The 13,329-nt window shown below is 35.0% G+C and overlaps 1 pseudogene; it reads left to right on the forward strand.

The window, feature by feature from the left end:
• Positions 1-288: 288 nt before the first annotated feature.
• On the forward strand, positions 289-2,635 carry LOC121769291 (annotated as a pseudogene).
• The last annotated feature ends 10,694 nt before the right edge of the window (positions 2,636-13,329 follow it).

Raw genomic sequence — 13,329 nt, forward strand, 5'->3', positions numbered from 1 at the left:
CAAAATTAAAAAATTCATATTTTTCAGGAACAGACTACAAATAAAATAGTTTATACTTTTTATGAATTGAGCAAACCCATAATGCACAAACAAGACAAACAAGGGTCGTATGTTCGATGTCGGTTAATGCACAGCGTGGAAAAGAAAGAGGGGTCCACACAGAGCTCACACGAATCCAAGGTGGGGCCCAGCCGTGGTTGGAGGGGCCAAAGTAGTTGGGGATTTCCTCTGTTTACACTATAAAAGAAGCAAACTACCACGAATATTTCACACACAACACCCACCGCTTTTTCCCTCTCTTTTCTCCTTCATTTCGTTTTGTTTTGCAGTGCCCAAAAACACCCTCTCTATTAAATCCATTCACCATCTTCTTCACACATTTCCCCATACACAAAACAGTCCTCTGTTTTGACCTCGATAAACTCATCATTCAATTCAATTCAATTCAATTCCAACCGTGTTTTTTTGTATTTTAGGTACAATTACAGGACACCCTTTCTAGTTTCTTACTTGATCAATTGTTGTCAAGAAATTTTTAATTTTTAGATTGCTCTGTTTTGTAGTGATCATCAAATATGGTGGCGGCGGCAACCAACAACACGTGGCTTGATAGCATGAGGGCTTCCTCTCCGACCCACGTCAAAGCGCTGCCCCTCTCCGACGCCCACAACTCTTGGATTGTAAGCCACATACATACAAGAATTTGTTTCGACAAACAAACAAGAGTGTTTGATTTTTTTTTATTTTTTAATTGTTGGCAGCTGCGGCATCCCTCGGCGCTGGACGTGTTCGACGAAATCACCATTTCTTCGAAAGGGAAGCAAATCGTCATGTTTCTCGACTACGACGGCACCCTCTCCCCCATCGTCGACGACCCTGATCGCGCCTTCATGTCCGAATCGGTAAGCGCATTCTCTAGGAAAAATAAAAAAAAAACAAAAACTCACAACATATTGTGTGAAAAAAGAGGTACAGTTTATATTGTTAATTTTGGACTGCAGATGAGAGCAACTGTGAGGAAAGTGGCCAGATATTTTCCAACTGCTATAGTGAGCGGGAGGTGCAGAGATAAGGTACATACATAACCTTTAATTTCTTCTCTTTTCTAAAATAGAAAGTCATTTCTATTTTAGGTGTACAGTTTTTTATTTTTAGGAAACAGACAAAAAATAATAATAATTTTAAAAAGGGGGAGTATTTTGTTTCTTGCACAATTTGTATCATTGTCTTGTTATTTAATTTTTCTAGTTTTGTGTGTGTAGGTGTACAGTTTTGTGCGTTTGAGAGAGCTGTATTATGCTGGAAGCCATGGCATGGACATCAAAAGGTTATAACAAGGTCTGTCACTTTTCACCACTCTCTATATCTTCTCTCTCTACAAATTATCATCACTCATTCATGCAATTTTTTCATTTAATAATTATCAGGATGCTGAAGCTGTTCTTTTCCAGCCAGCTAGTGAATTTATTCCAATGATCAATGAGGTTAGGAATTAGTTATTTATTTCATCACTCATTCATGCAATTTTTTCATTTGGGTGAGTAAATATTTATATACCGTTTATTATTAAAATGAATATTAGGTTTATAAAGCCCTTTTGGAGGTGACAAAATCCACTCCGGGTGCTAGAGTGGAACACAACAAATTCTGTGTCTCTGTACATTTTCGTTGTGTTGATGAGAAGGTAAAACAACCTCTATACCCTCTTCTTTTTTCTTCCTAATTTCCTAACTTATTTATGATTACTTTTTATAGAAATGGATTGAACTGGCGAAACAAGTTGCAATGGTGTTGGAAGGCTATCCGACCCTAAGATTATCTCAGGGCAGGAAGGTAATTTCAGTTACGCACAAAGTAAATAGTTTCTGCGTCAAGCATGCTATTTCTTATTCACTATATACTTATCCATGTAAAATTTTGATTTTAGGTGTTTGAGATTCGACCAACTATTAAATGGGACAAGGGCAAGGCTCTTGAGTTCCTCCTAGAGTCACTTGGTAAGTTGATATTATTTCTATTTTTCTATAATGATGTCTTTAATATTGAATGGTCCCAAAAAGATAGTAATACTAATAAACTTAATTAATTTTGATAGGGTATGCTAATTGTGCTGATGAGTTCCCTGTTTACATTGGTGATGATCGAACCGATGAAGATGCTTTTAAGGTATTTAAAAAGGAATTAGCACAAGTTTGATTGTACAAATATAGGAATATATAATGATGGGTTTTGGTTGGTATGTTTATTAGGTTTTGAGAGAGAGAGGTCAAGGGTTTGGAATAGTGGTATCGAAGACGCCAAAGGATACAAAGGCATCATATTCATTGCAGGAGCCCTCCGAGGTTATGGCGTTTCTCAGACGGTTGGTAGAGTGGAAGAAAGTGTCGTTGAGACGCCACTTCAGGATGAGAAGACGACTTCAAGAAATCAAAATCAATTTCCCAAATTAATAGTATTACTATATTTTTTCCATTCATAATATGTATATTTCTCCAGAGAAAGATACTATGCAACTCTAGTCTCCTAACCAACTCCAAAATTAGCTTTTTATTGATAATTAAGCATGTACGGGGTGAAGTTGTAATTTCCCACCATATTTGGATTAAACTAAGTAAATACACTGGCTTTTCTCACATATTTAGTACTCCATATTAAAGAAATAAATTGCGAGGTGACATGAGATATTTATTGACTATTGTGTTGTGTATGTTTCACAAGCCATCATTAGTTAAGCAAGTGGGAATGGGATTTGAGTAAAGTGATGGAAGAATGGCATTCCAAATTATTGAATTTTTGTTTATGATCTGTCACGTGATTGCAGCATATTCATGGTGTTGTAGCATTTATTTACTTGCTTTAAATGTTGTCCAATTAAATCAAGCATTAATTTTTTTTCAAGTAGTTACATAGTGACAAGTTTTTTATACTTCTTATTGATTGTATATTTGATTACGCTCCGAATATGTAATCCTTTTTAATTAGATATTTATATATGGTTTTAATTTCATACACCTCTGTTCCAAGGTAGTTAAAGGTTAAAGTGGAGAGAGTAAAGTAATAAATGGAATAAAGTAAGAGAAATGAAAGGAAAGGAGAGTAGAGTAAGAGAAAATAAAAAAGTTTTTTTTAAAAGGGAAATGACTCAACTATCTTGGGACAACCTAAACAGGAATACGACTCAACTACCTTGGGACGGATGGAGTATTATTCTCAGCGGCCGGAAATGCCGACCTTATTGTGAATTCTCGCTCTTTGGTTTAACCTTCTAAAGTTAATGACTATAAAGTTATCAATTCCGATCTAATATGTGGATCCTTGCTCGATTCCTCCACATACATTTAAATCATGCATTCATTGTTTGTCAAGCATTCAGAAGCATTATAACATAGAACTGAACTATGTAGATGAAGTATTGGATATCTGAGACAATTTATATAAGATGTGAATTTGTGATGGGAGAAACTTGTATTAATAGATATATGACATAATTTATAGTAACCTCCCATGATTAAAGGGAAGATAATTGTAGAAACGATTAGTCAACTATTTTTCTTATCATCCACCCTCAAGCATTACGTGGGATGAGATGGGACAAAGTACAGGTCGAGGAAGATTCTTGGTAAAGATGTCAGCAAGCTGAAGATGAGATGGGACAAAGTGTGTAGTAAGTTTCCTGAAGCTACAAGTTCTCGTACAAAATGATAATCCCGGTCATTATATGCTTAGTTCGTTTATGAGCCACAGGATTTTGGCTAAGAAAGATATCACTCTTATTATCACAAAGGAGCTGAGGCCAAGAGGATGGAGAAGACTGAAGCTCATGAAGAAGATCGAGAGTTAAACAATTTCAACAGCCATGTTTATGCATCGACTGCAAGAGGAATATATGAAAGCAACCATGCATGTTGTGAGGTATTTGAAGAGTAAAATTGGTTATGGAGTACACCGCGAAAGGAAAACCATTTGAGAATACATGGATACACTGATACAGAGTGGGAAAGCAATCCCATTGATATTATCAAGACCAACTACTGCTGGATACCTCACCTTTGTTGGAGGTAACCTAGTCACAAGGATGAGCAAAAACCAAAAATTGGTTGCACAATCTAGAGCAGAGGCAGAATTTCGTGGAGTTAAGTGTGGTTTGACTGAGATCTTATGGCTTCGAAGATTAATGAGGTTTAGGTTTATTTTGTGATAATAGGCAGCCATTAGCATATTAGAAAACCTAGTCCATCATGACTGCGCGAAACATGTTAAAGGTTCATTCAGAAGACCAATTAGATGATGTCCTATGAAGGTAGTAAATTCCAAAGTGCCGAAGACACTATTAGATAAGTTGAGTATCGGAAATTTTGTTACTCAATATGAGGGGAGTATTATAGTATGGAAAGATTACATTTTGAAGAAGATTTGCATGATATTCAACTTGGAATATAAAGTAGATTGATATCATTTGATTTCCTATCTTGTTTACATTTTACAATTAAAATCCTCTATATTGAGAGGAATTCCATATAACATCAATATACAGAAATTACCCAACTATATCTTCACTTTATTTTTCCTCTCTATAATTTTTAAATATAAACAACTTCCTTGAAAAATTAAAGCAAAAAGGGATAGAATCTCGCTTTGAAAATGTATAGATATTAATGGGAGGTTACGATCGTGTTTTAATTTCCAGTGGTCATGAAATTTTTAGTAAAAATGTAAGATGACTTAAATTGTTGGAGGAGGTTGTGAAATCTTTATTAGGACAATCATTATTCTGTAAAGATTAATAAATCTGTACAAAATTGTGTAATTTGATTTATAATTGTAAAAATAAAAGATTTAGCATTGGAAGAAGATTAAATGTAAATAAATAAACTCTAGGATTTCAAGTTCATTAATCAATCCATATAATTAAATATTTAAAAAAAATGTCCGTTATCAACTTAAACTTTATCAAAACTAGAGGTGGGTAAAGATATTGAAAAACCGGTATACCAATCACATCGTACTAAAAATATTGAAAATTACCGAATTTTCTGTATATCGTAATTTTCATTACGGTACGGTAACTGTACGAATTTTCTTAATCTACGGTATACCGTAAAATACAGAAAATATGATATATACCGAAAAAATCGGTATACCACGGTATACTGAATCTTCGGTATATGGCCAAAACCAGTATATACCTATATTCCGAAATAATATACCTAATATATTTTATATTTAATATATTTATATATAAAATTGAATTGAATAGATTAAATAGATAATATGTTTTTATGTTTTTAAAATATATTTTTCGGTATAAAGGTATACCAAAAGGTATGGTATAACGGTATATCATACCGAAGTTCGGTATTCCATACAGTATTGTATACCGAAATTCGGTACGATATACCGAAATATCAATATGGTAACGGTAATGATATTATCTGTACCAAAATTTTGGTATACCGAATCAGTATACTGAAACTTTTGATTTTTCGTACAAATATTTTTGGTACGGTATAAGATACAACATTTTCGGTACAATATACCGTACCGACCCAGACCAATTCAAGATGGCTCCAAAGGCCATGCGAAGCAAAAATAATGAACTTATCGTCTTGCTCAATCACATGTGTGTTTGTCGAAGGTTTATGCAAAATAATCGGGAAGCGAAGTTTATCTTTCAATTTGTATCTTTCCGGCAAATGTGGGCAGTTGTTGAACTCCGTTGTCTTCTAGTATGTTTCACCAATTGATCTTGATGTGTGAATTGAACAAAAGAAAAGCAGTTTTACTCTTGGTATATATAATACCAAAAGATAATAACTATTTTAAAATTAATTTCTTACCTTTATGAAGCTCTTTACTACATGATACTCAATTGTATGCACGTTCTCGATGTGGTGTCTCCAAAGTTCATTGTGCCCAAATGGAATACTTATATCATGGTTGGTTGATAATGTGGTAGCTTGGACGTGTTGTCTAGGCCCAGTCAGTCGCCCTAAGACTACTCGAGAATTTCCAACAATAGTGGGAGATTTTTACTAGCCAAAGCAAGGAACACTTTTTCTATAGTCACAATTGCTTTCTCTGAACTACTAGTGACATTCCTCCATGAGTAGTTGAGTAGTTGTGCATTTTGCATCAGGTGATTTACATAAATAATTCGCATTATTATAACAAATGACTAGTAAAAGATAGAATAATGCTCATTTTCAAAAAAACAATAAAATACCTAGGGGTCTAGAAAAATACCACAATACAGTACTTACTATACAAAAAATATCGATTTTTCTGTGTACGACAATTTTTGGTACGGAAACGGTATCAATTTTCCTATACCACAATATACCGTCGTATACCAAGTCTTTGGTACATACCGAAAAATCAGTATATGTTAAAATAGTATACTCCATCCGTCCCATAAAAATAAGGACATTTTCCATTTTGAAATGTCCCATGAAAAATATCTCCTTTTATTTTTGGTAACTTCCTTCTCTCTAATAAGGTGGGCTCATTCTCCACTAACAATACTACAAATATTATATTATATTTAATATATTTATATACTCCATAAAATAGAATTAAAAAGAAAAAATCTTCTAAAAAATCCTACTTTTAAATATTTTATGTAAATAAAATAGATTTTTTTATAACAGTATTACGGTCAGTCATACCGTACTTCGGTATACCGTAAAAGTACGGTATACCGAAATAACGGTAAAGTAACAATGTAAAAAATTAACCATGCCTAATTTTTGGTATGGTATCGGTATGATATTTTGTCCTATCACAGTTTTCGGTATGTAATACGGTATGACGTTCTTGGTATGGTATACCGTACCGACTCATTCTTAATCAAAACAATCACAATTTTAGTTTTAATCATATTTTGAATTATCTAATTAAACCACATCGTGTACACATTATAATTTATAAACAATTACTAAGCAACTCCTAAGATCTTAGAGCATCCACAGTGGGACGGACGACAGTCCGCCCGATGCATCGGTGGTGCTATCATCCGCCACTGTAGCAAGGCGAACGATGCCACATCCATCATCCACGCCTTATGCATCATTCGCAGATGATGAGCCTTCAAACACGCATCGTCTGCGGTATTGTCCGCCCCACTGCGGGCAACGCGGACGATAACACGCGTTTTTTTATTTCTTCAAAATTCTATAAATACATCACTCTTTCATTCACTCTACTACACTCATGTATTCTCTCTTCCTCTATTTTCATCAATTCATAATGAATCCGGGTGATTTTGCAAATCCGAATAGTCCCGACGGATTACCGATGTTCGACGGTAGTGCATGCTGGCCGGGTACGGACCCTGACCAATACCGTCCCTTCGACTCCAACACCTAGTACGATCCGGATTTCAGCACGGATTCGTACCGACTCTCCAACATGGAGTCGTCCCCACCTACCCCTCCGCTCGCGGTCGCGCCCTCGCGGAAGAAGAGGAACAGCTAGCCCAGAAGTTGCCGCCTCCGGAGGTAAACGAAGAATTCGCCCCAGGGAGGACGAACTATAGCCCCGAAGAAAGCGTTCTTTTGACGAACTGTTGGGTTGATATTTCAGAGGATCCGGTGTTTGCCAACAACCAAAAGCAAATCGTGTACTGGGAGCACATCGCCGATCGCTACAACGATGCCAAGTCGGCGGCCTCGTACAAGCACCACAGGGAGCAGCTGCTCAAGCATTGGGATCAAATCATGAAGCAACTCAATTTGTTCTTGGCGAAGTATATGAAGTGCTTGAGGGGGCAGGGCAGCGGCGAGAATTTGAACGATGTGCACGATAAAGCGCTCGCGTCGTACATTTCACTGTACGGCGAGTTGAAGCACTACTCCTCCCGGCTCATCGTGAAGGAGAAGCAAAAGTTCCAATGAGGGATTATGCCCATATCGTCTGCGAGGAAGAGGACGAAGAACACCGCTACAGGTGATTATACGAGTAGCGACATCGGCGCACCTCCGATGGACCTCAACCAGCCGTTGTACGAGGATGAGAGCTCCAGCACACTGGCGTCCTCCCTGCGTCCCATTGGCAACAAGGCTGCCAAGAACAAGGGCAAGGCGAAGGCGACGACCTCACAGAACCCAGCCCCAACCCCGATTCCGTCCCCAGCCCTAGTCCCAACTTCGGCTGCGGCACATGCATACGGGGAATTGGTGAGGGCCGCCAACTAGAAGACGTTGTTGGACACGCACAACGCCCTCAGGCAGACGGATGACCCGGAGGAAGCCCAATATCTCAAGAAGATGATCGAGAATCTCCAGCGCCAGTTGGGAATGCTTTAGACCAGCCTCTTTATTTGTAGTGCACTTGTTTTTTATTTCCACTTTTGTAACTTTTTTTAAATTATGTAAATGTAGGATTTGCCTTTAAATTGTGGTGCTTTTTATTTATTTTGTTTGACATATTTGTAAACATAAAAATCAAATACAAAATAGACCAGCCTATAGGACAGGATATAGGGCGGACTATAGGTCATCCCACAGCAGGTGGAATGGTAGGAGGATAAAATGCTGATGTGGCGGAAGATAGGGCGCACTATAGGACGGGCTATAGGGCTCCCCATTGTGGATGCTCTTAAGTCATCATATTTAATCTCAAAACTCTCGAATTTTTTGAATTAATATATTAATTAATCTTAATAATAATAATAATAATAATAATAATAATAATAATAATAATAATAATAATAATAATAACTACTCATCTTTCGAATTGTACATTAATGCATAAGTCATCCAAACAATAGCCAGTTATACGAAAGCATTCAATACAAACATCAATTGTAATATAACAAGGTTTTTCAAACAAGTTTTGTAGTCCAGTAATATCAATAATTTAGATTGCATTTTTTCCCACATATTTTCTCTTAAAGTCATAATTAATCGTGTTCGAAAGAAACTTAAAAAGTTAAACCGTATATTTTATAGTTAATTATTGTGCCTTGTAAGCAGAAAGAGTAATGTAAGCATTCATCAAGAACAAATAATTTAGGCCTTCATCAACAACAAATGTAGGTTTTATTATTATCTAAACGGTTGCGGCTAAAGTGGAATAACCCGCGTGCGCGAACAAATTATATAACTGAGAAAAATATTTTAAAAAAAATGAAAGATCAATTTATATTTGATTTTGACATTTTGTTTTGTGTGAATGTAAATAAATGAATGGACCCATCGACCCATGCTGAGTCAAAAGGGTTATGTTATGAGTCTTAATTATGTCCATTATACTTAATATCTCAAAAGATGTTTTTGTCATTGTTCTCTATTTTATTTTTCAATTTTCTTAATCCTTCTGTTTTATGCTGGAGATAGTTTTTCTTTACTAGTAAAATTCATAGTAAAGTCCACTAAAATCTTGATACCTCTCAATAACTAGACATGCAAGATCATATAGTCACGGTCGACAAATAATAGTATTTAATTTTAATTTTGGTATTGTTTTTAGTGACATTTCATTTGCTCTATCCTCTATACTCTATAGTAATATAAAAGAACTAGACATATTCAGATATTAATTTTGTAACCTGTAGTCATTATTGAAATCTGGTGAGGGATTGTATAGTTCCATGATTAATTCATATGAATATAGCTAGAGATTAAACATAAAAAAGATTAATTAAAATGTACTTATAAATGAAAAAAATATATGGAGATCACGAGAGGTTTATAATTACTAATAATGCTACACCTAGTGATACACCCTATAAACAATAAATACTTAATATAAGGATTCACCTTTAGAAGCTGTTGGATTATTATAATAGATTTCTATATAATAACTATTTATTCTATGTTAGCTGGCTGCCCCCTTTTACATATACGTTAGTTATACGTGCACCCTATTACATCACCAATGAAAGGATGTCATTGCATATTACAAATAATTAAATTAATGATGCTGATTAATACATCAAATCACGGCGGTTAATGTTATATTTTAAACATCACGTTTAATATTATTATATATTGGATATGGATAATATAGTAAGTAGATTTAATTACCAAGCTCTAGAGCTATATTATGTGATTTTGTTACATCATGCAATATAATTATATATCATTCTGAATATTTGGTGCAATAAAAAATTATTAACAAGTACCATTTTAACACGATAACCTAATATTCTAAACAAAAAATACACCACGAACACGATGACAAATGTCATTAGAAAGCTACATATCTCACATAGAAGTCTAATCAAATACAACCTTAGTTACCAAAACCTCCCATGTTAGTGATAGTAAACTTTAATTTAATTTCCCTTCTTTATTGTTAGGTGTTGAAAGGGAAAACCACCCAAATTAGCTAGGTGTAGGGAATCTTAAATATACAAAATTGGTTGAATGAGGTGTTGGAATCCACTCCATAATTTGCAAGGGTGTTTGTAGATGTGAAGAAAAGGCATGGTTTTGGCTTGGAAATGTGACACTAACATCCCACCAATTTATTTGACAACCTTAAGATGTGGAAAGATATAGTCCACTATAATCGGTAATCATGATTACCAGTCCAAACCAAGCTTCGTCGATTTTTGGTAGGAAACTAGGTAGAAGGAAAGAAGAGAGAGCTTGAATATCCGTAAATTACTAAATTCCTACTACTTTTACTTTTCATGTACATATGAAAAAATAACCTAGATATTACTCATGCATGTCGTCGTGTTACAATATATTTAAGGATGTCGCAGTGATTGTATACATAAAATTTCAATATATATATTTTTAATTTGTCTCAACTATGATGTCTTTTTTTATAAATTTGTAATAAAAAAAATCTCTCACATTATAAACTACACTCAATAAATTCACAAAAATTCCAAGTTTCTATCTCTGTCCTTAAAAATAGCAATGATTTCCATTTCTACCAGGCCCTTAAGTTATGTACAACTAAACACTACTAATAATGTGGATTTCACAATCCACTAACATCACTTTTACTATCTTTTCTTTCTTTTACTTTACTAATTGTGCATTAAAATTCATGTTATATTAAAAGTTGCTAATTTTAAAGGATGAATGTAATGTTAAAAAGTGAATGGACGGAGGAGTATCATATGAAAACCAAATTTCTACAGGTATAAGTGTAGAAATGTTGAGAGTTAGATAGAAATGTGAATGCATCCATTTCAAATACAAAGAAAAGAAATAGGAAATATTATAGATTTTAATGCAGAATTAATCAAGTGGGAGAGTTATAAAAATAAAACATAATTAGAGCATTATTGTTAAGGAATATGGCTTATTATATTAAAAAAATATACATCCTCCGTCCCAACTAAGTTGAGTCGTATTCATTTTTAAGATGTCCCAAATAAATTGAGTCATTTTCATTTTTGACAAAAAACAAAACATCCAATCACTCTTATTTTATTCCATCACCTACTTTACTCTCTCTTTATCTTTCCTAGTATTTTATTCATCTCTCCTACTTTTAACACAATTTCTTAATTTTCGTGCCCAAAAGTTTTGACTCAACTTAATTTGGACGGAAGGAGTATTAAAAATGGAAGTGGATTAATTTTAAGTGATGGACCAAAATAAAAAAAATTACTAAATTTTTAGGATGGATTGAGTATACAAAATAGTATAATCAAAATTAGAGCACATTCACTCAAGATATCTATATATGCTCATTATAAATGTAATATTGAACCCAAGCTATATTTTTAACAAGATATTTTCTATGTTGCATTAAAAATAAAACATTTTTCATTTTAGATTATCTCACTAGAAATGACACATTTTCCAAAATAGAAAAAATATTATCTCTATTTTACTCTTTTTTATTTTATCCTCTTTTCACTTAACTCACAAAATAACACTATATATAATCACGTGTCAAAAAGCAAATATTTCATACTTAGTGGGATAGAGGGTTATTTTATTCAAATATTGACATGGACTAAGAGCATCTATAGTACTATACTAAAAACCAGCCCCAAAATCTACCACAAATCATTTTTCAGCTATCATGTCAGCATTTTAATTTTAGCCCCAACACCTGCGATAAAACTAGCCCCAAAATTCACCACAACTTTTTTTTACAATTTTTAATATTTATTTAAAATGTTAATATAGCAAAATAACATAAATTAAATACAATACTAAAACATAGTACTTACAATTAAAAAAAAGTACAAAGGAAAAAATATTGCGTAGGAAATAAAATAAAATCCTAATAGAATAAAGAAAAGTATAAATCTATTGTATCCTAATTGTGTGCGAATGTTATCAATCATTTTCTGGTACATTTTCATCATACTCTCGTCTCGGGTCTCTTCGAACTTGGTCATGGCGGCGAGCAACGTCTTCTACAACAATGCATTAATTAGTCCCTCGATGTGGACTTCGGCCAGGTCACTACATGTGGCTTGGTTGCCTTGGCTTTCCTTTTTCTCTTGGCCGCATTTTGGCACTTAGGTAGACTTTTTGTTAGCCCTTGTGTGCCAAAACACTCTTTTGTATGAGATTTTAAGTCAAGTGTATCCCGCCGTTGTTGGTGTAACAGTCATTGGCACTGGCCTTGGTCATCTTCAGGCTGCTAGCTTCGTAACTCGATTGGAATTTCGGTAAATCCTTCACGATTAGGAAGATGTTGTATACTTGAACTCGTGATTCATATTGTCATTGGAGTACATCTTCATGACCTTGTAGCAAATGTCTTACAAACTTTAGACGCCACCCCACGTCCTTTCGGTGTTGTGGTAGATGACAACAAATTTGGAGACATCCGTTTGGACCTTGGCTCGAGTTCTTGCGGAGACTGTCCAAATTGCACTCCTTTCCTGACTTGGTCTTCAGTTGGTGGTACTTCTCACAGATCTGACCCCAGAATCTATTGACCCATTTTATTTTTTGCTAAAGTCAGGTCCTCGAAGATGTTGACCCAGCACCCAGTTAGAACCATCGTCTCCTCCATGTTATAGACCTTGCGACTAACGGAGTGAAGGGTCTTTGCATTTCCATTTAGCCTCCTTAGGAAGGGACAACTCCATATCTGAACTATCGTACTTGTCGGTGTTGATCTGGAAGTCGTCATTCGGGTCATTGTTGGAGCCATGCTGTTGGGGATTGGTGGTGCACACTCGAACTCCAACTTAGTATGTATTGTCCGCTTTGGGCAAAGCCCTCACGGTTTTGCTCTTGGGGTACTCCCCAAAAGGCCTCATACTAATGGAGCTAGGGTAGCTCATTTATATGCTTGCAACTCTTGTTCATTCTCCAATGTGGGATATTGTTTACCCTTACAATCCTCCCCTCAAACCAAGACCACCAGACCAAGACCACATGTCTACCCCATGTTACA

The sequence above is a fragment of the Salvia splendens genome, chromosome 15, assembly GCF_004379255.2.
Source record: "Salvia splendens isolate huo1 chromosome 15, SspV2, whole genome shotgun sequence".
Taxonomy (NCBI): domain Eukaryota; kingdom Viridiplantae; phylum Streptophyta; class Magnoliopsida; order Lamiales; family Lamiaceae; genus Salvia; species Salvia splendens.